This window comes from Aphelocoma coerulescens, chromosome 2 (assembly GCF_041296385.1).
Source record: "Aphelocoma coerulescens isolate FSJ_1873_10779 chromosome 2, UR_Acoe_1.0, whole genome shotgun sequence".
NCBI lineage: Eukaryota > Metazoa > Chordata > Aves > Passeriformes > Corvidae > Aphelocoma > Aphelocoma coerulescens.
In genome coordinates this window covers 129,417,838-129,430,670 of record NC_091015.1, presented here as the reverse complement: position 1 = coordinate 129,430,670, position 12,833 = coordinate 129,417,838, and the positions used below count along the sequence as shown (strand labels likewise).

The window sequence follows — 12,833 nt, the reverse complement described above, 5'->3', positions numbered from 1 at the left end:
TTGCTTACCTTAAGGGTATATATATAATTTGTGAGCTTTTTATTTACAATTGAAAACAAAATAATAAAACTACTTTTAGCTACTTCCTTGTGAAAAGCAAATATTGCATAGCAGGCCCTGCCTTCTTCAATATTTGTACAGATTGGTAAGGCAGGGATTTATGTGTACGTGTCTAACACTGCAGATGTATATACAACATGCATATATATTTTATATCCTAGAAAAGCATGAAGAGAAGAAAGGCTTCCTGGGGTGTGTCAGAATCATTATGAGAACCAATTGATCCAGAATTTGAGACAAGTATTTGTGGCACAGTGTTGTGCTGCGAGAGATGCCAAATCCAGCCCCACATAAACCTATTGAGGTACCAGCCGTGCCTGTGTTAAAGGGCATTGCGCCAAATGTGAAGATACGGGACCAGTTTCTGCAGGGCTCATCTGGCTATTCTGCTTCTCCAGGCTGAATTTAATGAGACATTTGTTCAGTTTAGAGCTCTCCATTTCTGGCTTCTTGAATATTGTTCATTTTCTGTATAGTGGCACAATGTAAACAGAGGGACAGCGTCTTGCTTTTTCTCTATGTATCTCTCTTACAGCATCAAGATTGGGACATCTACTGGGAATGACCAATGTGTGCATAACCTTTTCTTCCCATGAAGAACTCCAAATTCTGCTTTACTACTTCCATTAGCTATTGATAAAAATTGCTGTTACTGTCCCATCTGACTATTTGCAAAATAGGGATGCTGTTTGTGATAGAACAAATATAAGTGCCACATTTGAAGATGGGGAGCAAGTTCAGATGCTTGGTTTGGTATTACTGAGGCAACATTTATTTGGAGGAATCAATATATTTTGTTAGATCATCTGATTAAAGTGGGAAAAAAATTACGTACTTGAAAATATAAAAAGTTAGGAGCCTTTCTGCTTATCCTAGACATTATTGTGTCAGTCTAGAACCCCAGTTTACAAATAGTCTGTATGCTAACTGTACCCTTTGTGTTTCTTTCTGGCTGTATAAGATAAGAGCTTAGCTTGTTTGTGCACAAATGTGTCCACATGGAACAGACATTCTTTAAATCAGAGAGGAAAATTCATGGAAACAGTGAATATGTTAACCTTTAAATTTCTCATGTGAAAACATTTAACACTTTATTTTATATTACTTTATTAGAAAGTAATAAAGAAGGGCTAAAACTCTAGGGCTTTTCTAATAACTCTGCTAGCTGTAACACTGCTGATAACAAGACACATCTGCTGATTGTGCTGTTTTGAGTGCTCCCTCCTTTCACCTCTTGCTCCCATCCACACTCTCATTTTGGCATCTGTAATTAACTGTGGCCTTCAATAATAACTACCATCTCCCAAGCCTATCTTCTTCCCAGGGTTTCAGTAGCAGTATCCATTTCAGGGCCTCAAATCAACTAATGAAGGAAACTTGTCCTGTTCCTATAATAAGTCACAGATAATTACTAGGCCCAGAGAAATGAACAATCAGAAAAAATTAAAAGACAAACACTCAGAAAATGAAGGAATAGCCTGTGTCCAGCATCACTGTGAGGAGGCCTGGGAGCATAGAAGGAGGGTGTTGAGTCAATGATATCCGTGTGACAGTGACACCCTTCCCATCCAATAAACCACAGCTTGCGCTCAATGCCTCATCTATCATCGCATAAGACATGCTGTTAATTTTTAAGGAGTGAGTAACAAGAACAACTCCTACACGTGCACACCCCCTGCACAGGCACACTTGAAAGGCAGGAGCATCTCTTCCCCATAACTGCCCTGGAGGTGCTTCTTTTTAAGGAACCACGCCATGGGACACGTGGCAGTCCCAGCTGCTGCTGTGAATGCCCCATGGGATGCAGCTCCTACAGGGTCAGCTCCCGGTCGCACAGAGGCCTCTTAGTAACCCACGGAGAGAAGAGGAAATGAAGGGAAGTGAGTGATAAAGCACGAAACCAGGGGTACCTTCATGCAAATCCTTCCTGGCCCAAGCTTTGGGAAGTCTGACAGAGGCCGAGGGAGTTGCCGTGGTTCCGCAAATCGCGCCGTGCCAAATGCGTGGGGAGGACCTTTGGCAGCAAAGCCTTTATCCGCAGCGGCTGCTGCCTGTCCCTGCAGCTGAGCCCCGTCTGCCCGCACGGCTGGCACAGCTCGCCCAGGGGCGGGAGCCAGCACAGCAGGGCAGAGGCCAAGCGGGGCAGAGCTGCTCAGGGAACTCAGCCTTTGGCAGAGACATTTGGCACGATTTCCCGCGGTATGGGATATCTGTGGCGTCAGGGGAGATAAGCTCACCTGGCTTTTGAGACCGCACCAGTCTTCAGAGCTGACAGGATTAAAAATGCTTAGGGTTTGGTGCAATAAGCTTGGCTGCTGCCAAGCATAAATGGGAAAAATCTCACCAGTTTGTTATTTAACGATGAACAGTCTTCATGTTCCCATTTTAACTGGACAACGCTCCCTTGGGAATTGTGGCAGATAGACAGAGGTCTCAACAGCAGTCTGGGCTCTGTTACAGCTGCAGATGACGGTGAGTGCAATCAGAAGCACGCTCTGCCCCACTTGTGCAGCAAAATCAGTCAGGCTGGAATGTAATCCCAAGGCTGACTACACTGTTTCAATCCAACTTCCCCAAATCGGTGCCATGCAAAGGAAAGTGATGACAATTACAGAAAAGTAGAACCATATTTCCTTTGAGGATTGCCTCCTTTCCCTAAGAAGTATGTCAATTTAATGTTACCATTAAGTCCTGTGAGTGGTACATGTCAAAATGCTAGTGCTCACTGTTATGTTTCTGTAACTCAGCAGAAAGCTGCTGGTAGAATTGACAGTGATTCTTATATGTGAGACAAATACTGATGTCTTGCTAGAGAGATTTGCATTTTTCAATCAGAAAAAAAATAATTAAAGGAGACGGTATTATTAAAAGGGCATTAGCAAAGTTTTCCTTCTCTAGACTGACAAAACCCCCTGAGAATACAAAGGACAACACAAGGCAAACATCTGTTCAAATAAAGGGAGTTAGAGAACTGCCTTTTATTGCATTGAAGTAATATTCCACCTATAAAAATTAACCACTCTATTTTTCCCCACACTTTATACCATCCTCAGTTCTTCTTAGGATTATGTTTACTGGAAAGTTTTGATTGTGTCATTTCTTTTCACTGCAAGCTAATTTATGGTTCCATGTAATTTAATCACATTTTCTTCAGCCTTCTACTACAATACAAGTCTGGGACAAATGAAAAGCCATCATTCAGAGGAATAACATACCTCCTTAACACAAACTGACATAAGAAAGCAGGCTAGGGCTCAGACAATCCCAGACCTGCTCCATTAAGAGATGACATTTTTAACAACAGATCTGTCGGACCCCACTGGAAATAATGGGCCCTCATCACGGCACAACAGGTGATTATGTTCTGGAAATGTTCCAGTGCCAGCTGTGTAGCTGCGTGTTATTTGTAACCTCTGTAATTGCAGCTTTTCAAAACCATTTTTATTTGGAAAGCCAGTATAGAGGACAAAAAACAGCTAAAAACAACCTACCACCATTTGTTCAGAGAAGGAAAAATCAGCATATCAAAGCCTGAATAGTAGTGGCCTGTTTTTCTGAATTGCTGGCTTAGACACCCTTCTAACAAACCCCCAAACCTTAATGTAATCATTGTTACATGTTTTCCCCTTTCCTCATAGTCCAGTTACTGTTCCTGCTTACAAATGAATGGATCAACAAGCATCTGCTTAATGCCTGCGAGGGCAATTCCTTCTGAAATATTAAAAGGCTGAGAAGCTGAGCCTGTTCATCAGGGTTGCTTGAGCAGTAAGTAGAGAGTCTTCTGTGTGTCTGGGGTTGAACCAAGCAGGAGTCAGAGAAATGAGACATCTGCATTTGCTCCCAACTAAGCTTCATGTGTTTTCTCAATTGCAGATGCTTTTAAATATTCTGTTACCATCAGGCTGTGCCAAGAATGAGCCTGAGCAACCACATGAGCCCACTACCACCAGCTCTGGACCCTGTTGCTCCTCTGGTTAGGTCACTATTGTCACACCAAGTCACCATTCGTTCAAAACCACCCATGGAGGGAAGACAATAATTTCCTTTTCTCTGTACAGAGCAAAGCAAACTTTTGACCTCCACATAAATTCTAATTCTTTTGCACTGTTCATCTTGCTTGCCTTGGAACCTCAGGAAAATTCTAGTCCTTGGATTTCTTTCCTTAGGTCACATCTGAATATAGATTTAGAAATTAGTGGGAGAGGGTTACTCTGCCCCCCAAGTTACGAAAATTGCCTACCCATTACGCAAGTGATGGATTACTAAAGGGCATGTGGGTAGTTGTATTCCTGGTGGAATAAATAATCTAGGCATGAATCACCTTTTCTCCATTGCTGTATATTCAGAGCAAATACTTTTATATCCACCAAATCATTTCTCAAACTATCCGAGAAAAAAAGTATATAAAAAGAAGTCACATGAGAACGGAAGGAAGTTTAAAGAGCTTTCCTAGGATTTTTAGTTGCCAGGGTAACCATTTTACTCTGTAATCAATATGTTTGGCATGTTTCTATTGCTTTGTGACTGTTCCCACAGACAACATTGAAAGGTGTTTGGGGAAAACACTGGAAGCAAAGACAACTACTAACTTTGGGATAAAATTATTTGGATATGAGAAAAGGAAATAACTTATCCCCCAAATAGTCTTTAGATTATATCTGATTTTCTTGAGAAATAGCGGTGTAATTTTGTTTAATAGGTTTGCAAGATTTGAGAGGATCCTTTGGAGTATATGAGTTTCAGCACAATGCCTACCAGGCTGCACAAAAGCTACCTTTTAATTTTTTCCCCATGTTAAATGCATTGCATTGTACACAGTATTGTGTCAATCAGTGAAGAATGACCTTTTGAGTGAGCACCTCCTAAGTTTAAAAAAACACACAGCAAGCCCACCACCAAGCTGCTTTAGCAAAATAACTGACCAATGTTGCCTATTTAAATTTATTATTGGTAAGACAATGCAAATATTAGCCACTGATCCAATGGACATTGTTAAGAATTTTAGGAGTATTTTTGCAGTGTTTTCTGACTGAGCCTTTCAGAGTGTTTTAGTAAATACAGGTAAGCATTATTATTAATCTAAAGGCAGACATATACTGGCAAAAAGCAATAAAACTATTTCCTCAACTCTTTCACAGCAAAGCAGGACATGGCTTGTTGCTACAATTATGGTTTATTCCTCTGTAGACATTTCCACCATTCATGTGTCTGCAGCTGCATGGAGCAGAAGCTTGTGACCCAATTCCTCTTACTCATCTCCTCCTGCCCTGTTTCTTCTCTTTCTTGGAGTGGTGCATCACAAGGCCTGCATCACACATCTGTGATGGAGCTGACCCAGGTTAAGGAGGTTGCATGACCTAATGCCCTGTGTTTCAGAAGGAAAGCAGCAAGGGAGCTTTAATACTTTTGCCGTTTTTCAGAACCTCCTCCTACCCCCGCGTTCTGAACCCATGAGACATCAAAATGTTAGAATAACTATTTATTCAGTTCAGCCTATTTTTTAATGCAGTCTTTTTCAAACAGAGAATCTTCAAAAACTTCACAGCTCAAGATAAAATTAGAAACTGCTTTAAAGAACTTGCTGCAGAGATGGCAAGATTGCAAGAGAGAAGACATAACAAGATATGTCAGAGCAGAAAAGGAAGAAGATTTTATTAAAATCAATGTCTGTAAGGATGGGCATTTCCCATAGCTACAAGGCAAAGTGAAAGGGGGAAAAAGAAAAAAAAAAATGAAATCAGCTATTAATTTTATCCATTGGCATTTACTTAGATCATAAAACATCCTTCCATTTGTTTCTGGATGGTATTGTGCAGATTTTGTGATGTCTGCAGATGCCCCACGTGAAAGTTTCTCAGTTCAACCAGTTCTTACTGAACCAATCCAAATTTTCTTTCTCTGAAAAAATATCAGAGGTCTTGGTGGTGAATTTAGTGACAGGTGACAGATGCTTCTGTCATTGATCATGCTCCTGTTAACTGGTGGTGTGATAAAGACTGTTCCCCCTCCTGGGAATTGCTGCAAGGCAGTTCTGAGATATTCAAGTCAGGTGTTTGCTTCATCTGTGGCCCTTGTGTTCCTTCATCTTACATTGTCTTTAAGTAATAATTGCTATTGGTTTTGCTTTCTGTTATAATTAAGGACTTGTTTTGTGGCTATACCAGTGGGACCAGGAGCTCAGGTACCATTGCCTGAGGAAAAATAAGCCTGTGGAGTACAAGCCTGTCATGCCAGAGCCTGTTGCTTCCGATAAAGAAAAGGCAAACATTATTTTTGCAAAACAAACTGTAAAGGCTTCCCGTCTCTGTTCGGGAAAAAGGATGGACAGCCTGTTTACTGTGAACCACATATGGTGGCCTCAGCTTCCTCCAGGCAGGTCAACACTGCAACTCCTGGATCTGCCCTGACCCCAGCATGCACCCAGCTATGTAAAGTAATAGGCAATATCATGGCTTTTACAGGGTCTGTTGCAAAAGGCACTATAGCAGTGCAGGTGGCTGTAGCTACTCTTTCTCTTGAAAAGAACTCAGGCAACCAGCTGTGGTGGTTAGCAACCCAAGTTCAGCATGTAACTTTCAGTCGTGGTGAGAACCCATGATTCCCTTGTTTTGCTTTTTGCATGTTTTCCCCTGATTGGTTAATACTTTGCCTCTCTGCGTTATGTATGAAGTTAGGTGTATCCATTTTCCTTCTTTAATATGTATTAGTTCTAGAAAGTTCCTTGTTCCTCGATGCCCCTTTGGATCCTTCCCTGAGTCCCTCCTATGTGTTGTTCCCATTGGTTCCCTTCCTGTCACCTGTTTGTCTCTATCCCATTGGCTGAGATCCCTTTCCCCACCTATCTGTACCCAGTATAAGATCCCTGGACCCTCCCACCAATTGGTGTCTTTGTCCCTGTGATTTCACAGGAATAAACCTGTGTGGAACACATACAGAGAGTCCCCTCTCTTTCTTCTTTGCCTTGGCCTGCGTGCCTGCCTGACAGCGACAGGAGGATCCAGCCCTTTGGGTGAGGAGCTCTGCCCCGTTTCATTGTGTGCTGGGCACTGAGTGCTGCCTTCCAGAGGGGTTTCAGCGTTGACCTCTGGGCTTCTTCATGTCGGCACACGAGGGGTAAAACCCCCTTCTGCCAGCTCCCCGTGGCTGGAAACCCCTCCAAGGCACCACTCCAGACTGAGCTGAGACATTTGGCAGTTCATCTGGGCTGTCCCCTTGGCTGTTCCATCTAGAGCATCAGCAGTACAGAGCTGGCTCTTCCAGGGCTGGGTTGGATGCTCTCATGGTGTTTTCCCATGCCATCAGTGATAGCCTTCAAGCCCTTCCCAAATTATTTCTTTTTTTTTTTTTTTTTCTTTTCCTTACATCTCTGAGAAGCTCATCCTGCATGAAGAAAAAAAGGCAAAACTACTTTCTTATCCTCACACTTGAAAACACAAAAATCTCCAGCCCTTTCCCTTTATTTTTTTTTAACTGTGTGATCAATCTCCTGATGTGGAAGCCTCATCTCATTTTTTTTTTCTGCTTTTTCAGGTTGACAACACTGTGCAAAAGTCTGTTTTACCAGCAGGAAGGAACTAGCAATGTGATGGTACCAGTTTTTTTGAGTCTAACCCCACGTGGCCATTCTTATGGGAAGGACAGTAATGTGGACAGGGTACCTCTTTCCCTCAGAGACATTCCTGATTTCTAATTTCTCTGCTGTACCACATGCTTGTCTAGGCTACATATTAATTATTAAAAAATACATATTAAATGAGAGTTAGGCTTGAGAAGATACACCATTGTGTCGAGGTAATAAAACCTTACAGGGATGTTATAATTATCCCATAAAGAAACATGACAATTCCAGTGACTTGAGATGAAGCATAAAAGAAATTAAATTGGGTTAGAGATAGGCAAAATGTCTCCAGATTACCTTTATGAGGCTCTCTAGTGAGTTCTTGAGAATTAAAAAAAAAGAAAAAAGAGATCAGTTTAAAGTAAAATATCTTCTTCATAAGCAAGTGATCATTGCTTTATGTTCCTATGCTTTACAAGAACACTATACCTAAACCAGACTAGCTGTTGGTGTTTGAAACTTAATTAATATTGCTGATTGCAGTGTCTAGGTCAACTCTGTCTTGGTTTACAGTGCTCTTGAGAGACAGGCTGCAACACACTGGAGCTCCAGTGAGGACATAAACATGACTTTTGTTTGGACAGAACTTTCCCAGACTTGCTGAGAGTGTGTTCTTCTTGGTCTCTTCTCGTAGAAGAAATTACATTGTTCACACTTGACACTGTTGTGTTGTCTGCAGATGTTTCTTAATTGGTTTCAGTTTAAGTGACACCCCTATGAGACCTACAAAAATAAAAATAAACCAAAATTTGATTAAATGTTATGGAAAAAGAAGCTAAGTATAAACCACAAAGATTTGATGAGAAAGGAAAAAATAAGTCATAGTGGGATATAAGATGGCTTATTACGGTGCATTTTCATTTCCATATTGCATTTGAATTCAGTGGTATTGAGATATACTGACTGTACAGCCAAAATCATAACAATATCAAACTCAATCAAACTTCACAGGTTCAAACCTTTCCAAGAGCAGCTTGCAACTGTGAAATTATCTATTTATCCATGCAACTGCAAAGCAACCTGTCTGCACACAAAAGGTGGGGAAATGTCAACAAATACCTGTGGTGATTGCCACTAAACTGGAGTTACAAACTGGTTGGAATGCTACAGTCATGCAGAAGAATATGTGGGAAAATGAAAGGAGGTGACTTAATCAAAACAACTTTTTCTGTGCATGTGTTTATGTACATAGGCATGTGTGCCTGAAGTAATAAACACAGTGTATGTCTGGAGGAGGACAAATAGGGCAATGCCAACCTTGTTTTGATGTTGTGTTTAGGTACCAGGCAGCAACCAGCTCAGGTTTAGCTGAGCTCAGAAACCAGCTCAGTTGTAGCCACAGTTCAGTATCCAAACTGATTTTGTGTTAATTCCCCCCTTGTGTATTGATTGCCATCTGTTCTCACTGTTGCTTTTTTCATGTTTATATTCACCCTTTATTATTCCACGTTGCAGTATTCTCATTTATTAGTAATGTCAGGATTAGTGTCACCACAAGATGAGCACCACACTCCTATTACCACTCTCTGTTCCTCTGGTTCTGCCCCATTGCCATATGCACATGTGTTGGCTATATAATTTTACTTGTTCTTCAATTAGTTTTGTTCACAGATTGAAGCATCCAGGGGACTCCCTGGTTTACATGATATATGATATTCCATATGTTGTTCTATATTACCCAATATGATGCAGCAGAGGAGGACTCATCTTGACTACCTTTCTGATACTGAGTTTCTGTGTTGGTTTAACTTCTCAGATCAGCTGAAATGTGGCAACGGCATGATGGGTTTTACTTGTGTGCTCCCTATTTATGCTGTAGGTATCTATTTTGCTACAAGATTAGTCTGGGCTGCTGCAGTTGAGACAGTCAGAGCCCTGCCAGGGAGGGAGAGAAGGCAGCAGCAGGGAATGTTTGTGGATCCAGGGCTGAGCTACTCAAGGACAGATGCTGCAGCAGGGAGGCTGCCACACAGAGGGTCTGGAGGCTTCTGAGCAGGGCAGGAAGCGCAGAAATGCAGCCAGACTTCAGGGGTGATGGAAAGAAAGAAGCTTCCCCAGCTGTGTAAAGTTTCTTGCAATTAGGAAGTCAAAAGTTTCCAGTCTGTCAACAAGACTGAAAGAAAGGACCTAATCTGAAGAGCAGGGGGTTGGGATGTGGAGAGAAGAATATTTATTTACGAGATATTATTTTCTAATCTGTTTCAGATGCAGCTGATTTGGGTTTCCTTGGCTGCAACGGTGACTAAACTCTAGCTTGTCTTTTAGTGAAATGTGTCTGCAGAGACTAAAACAGTTTTCATGTGCTCAGCAGAAGGAAAAGGTGTAAGGAGATCGACCTCACAGCTCAGCCTCACATCTAGTCGTGTCATGTTAATTCGAGTAGAGGTCCTTTTTCACCTTTTTATATCTAATTCAAATCCACTCTATTATGCTTTTCTTGAACAAAGCAGACAAAATCCAGCCAGGCTTTTAGGACAAAAGCAGTCCTCTGCTCCAGAAACCAGCATCAGTCCTGGCACTAGTTTTTACTTTCTTGGTGGTTTGTGCATATATATAAGTACTTAAATCATTCTCAGCTCCTTTCTGAGGACCCTCACAGAGAGAGAAAGTCACTTCAATAAATCATTCTCTATTTAACAGATGAGGATTCTCTACAAAGCCAGACTTTCTATTGCAATTAACTGTTAGGGATGTTGTCCATGCAGTTTATCTTACATCAGTCTTAATCTGTTAGCAACATCCATACGGATCCTTCATGATTTTCAGTCACAAGTGCTACTACCATAGATACAATCTGTGCCCTTGGATATTTTAATAGTCATCAGTAAGTAATAATCATCATAACTACAGTAGTAGTTGCACTTTTTTTAAAATAGTACTTCTCCCACCTTCTTGTCACATGTAAATCTCAGTGCTGCTTCAGGGATTTGACAGTCTTCTTTTTCCTGCTCTTTCCTTGGTTTGATTTTTTGATCCATCTAAGTGTAGTCCAGACTCTGTGCTCACAGCCATTGCCTTTAGGACACGACTGTTCTTTGTACGCCTTTAAAAGGGAGGTTGTTAGAGCCATCGATCAAAATGCATGGTAAATTAAAAGTAGGACTCTCCCTGCTTTTAGATATTGTTGTTTGCCACTGTCTACTTTGCCCTCAGCCATTACCCTGTACCTTTTAATCTCTGCAAGCTTCATTCTATTCAGGTGGCACTTCACATCGAGGTGCTAATGAGCCTGCAGCTCAAACAATGACACATATGTTGCTAATATAAATGCTAAGCACACGCGTTTGCATGCAAAGTATGTTTTGAAAAATGGGCTGATTATCATGAAGAGAATCAGGAATGTGCAGATGGCCACTCCATCCCCATCCTGCTCTCAGCAAGTGACCCCTGCTCTGTTGTGCCACGAGAGTCCGTTATTCCCAGCTCACAATGCTGATACAGCCAGAGTTCCCTCTCCCATCAGAGAATTTTTCCTCTGAGTGTGTCAATATCCCCATCTCCTTCATTTCAGGGGTCACTGTGGCTCAGATAACAGAACTTTTATTTACAGAACATGAATGAAATTTGGCAAATCCTTGCACAGCATTATAAACTCATTGGGTTTAAAGTATTTTCTTTGTGTTGTTTTCAAAGATTGCCAAGCTACTGGGCTTGGTATGAGGTTCCTGCACGGTCATAGCAGAACACAGCACACTAGAGATCATTTTTCATTAATGCCACCACTATACATTTCTAAGACATGACAACATATAATTCCTTCTCCAGCATAGCTGAAAAGCAGAAGGACTTGGAACATCTAATCAAATTCTCACATAAGAAATGTGAGATTTCTCACCTTCCCATCCCATTCTTCTGCAGATCTTTCACCTGTAGCATCCTTGCCTTTCTGGCTCACATGCTGCTCTCCCACCACAGGTGTGTAATATCACAGCAGTACAAGCTCTCTCTCCTTCAGCCCTTCTGACTTAAGTATTGTGGCTACCTATCTCCAGTCAGATGTTTCTTTTTTCTCAAGCTTTTGTGTTATCTAAGCCTCATGTTGCAGTTTTTCCATATAATTCTGACCTCTTGTGTCTTTGAGGATGCTAAGTCTGCCCTCTCTCACTTGCTACATATAATCTTGCTGGTGGTATCTCTAGTTCCTCAGCCAAATTCACTTTTCTTCTCATCTTGACAGATTTACAGTTTCAGGCTCTGAACTCCCATTTTCTTCAAAGTCCAGAGTCTTTGGTCAAAGCTGGAAACAAGAGGGGTGCACCTTCTGCCTATGGTGTTGCCACCTTTCTCCCATCCAAATCTGGTAGGATGCAGAAGCACACCCCTGTTGCACATGAGCTTCCCAGAGCTGCCCTGCCCCCCTCCAGCCTCCTGGTATCACCTTCTCTTGTCAAATTTTTTAATCACACTCTTTAGCCCCCCACGTGGTTACTATTTCTTCTCCTGTTTTCAGCATGAAAATCTTCTGCGCTTTCTTCGCCATTTAGCACACGAGCTCCCATCCCCGTGTGTTTCCCTTGCATGTTCCCATTGCAAGGACTAGGCTAGGCCTTGCCTAGGAGAGGTCTTGGCACCAGCACAGCTGTCATTGGAGAGGGGCAGGTGCTGCTCAAGGGAACATTAACACTTCACACCACTGGTGAAGACCCCTCTCTCTGCTCACATGGGTGCCAGGTGTGCCTTTCCTCTGCACTGCCTATGCTGGTGGGAACGGGTGTACAAACCAGGAGAGCATGTCAAATTTAATTTAAATTTTATACATATTCCCTATAATAATGAGATTGCAGGTACAGGCATACTAACCATTATGTTATACGAAAATTATATTTCCACATTTTCCAGATGAAACATCATACAGATTTCATCTCCTTTTTTTTCTTCTGGAAAGGTCTGGAGGAGAATAATTTTTTTAATCTACTTTCAATTACTACAATTGCACAACCATAAAAACCCTACTAAGATAAAAAAACCTCTGGAAACTATTATAGACCCACAGAAATGAACTCTTAAATTGCTGTGCTACATTTATTACCTAGCTCAGTAGGCTCTCAATGGTTTACTATAATTTTAAACTCAATAAAGAGTGCATTCCTCAAAGGGCAGAAAAGACTTCATACCATTATTTTATTGTTTATCAAGTTAATGCAGAATCATTTCA

General features: G+C 41.5%; 1 protein-coding gene and 1 long non-coding RNA gene across 2 annotated transcripts in view; one reads left to right on the top strand and one right to left on the bottom strand.

Annotated features, from left to right (window-relative positions):
* Window positions 1–2,256, bottom strand: part of UBXN2B (UBX domain protein 2B) — a 53,597-nt gene extending 51,341 nt beyond the window's left edge. The window contains exon 1 of the mRNA XM_069004797.1: window positions 1,971–2,256. The gene's annotated coding sequence lies outside the window, so the exon portion shown is untranslated. The remainder of the gene's footprint in view (window positions 1–1,970) is intronic.
* Window positions 2,257–5,902: 3,646 nt separating this feature from the next.
* LOC138105923 (uncharacterized) lies at window positions 5,903–10,569 on the top strand. The gene is made up of 4 exons (XR_011148796.1): window positions 5,903–7,069; window positions 7,591–7,648; window positions 8,630–8,715; window positions 9,435–10,569. It is a non-coding gene; the product is annotated as an uncharacterized lncRNA (long non-coding RNA).
* Window positions 10,570–12,833: the final 2,264 nt, after the last annotated feature.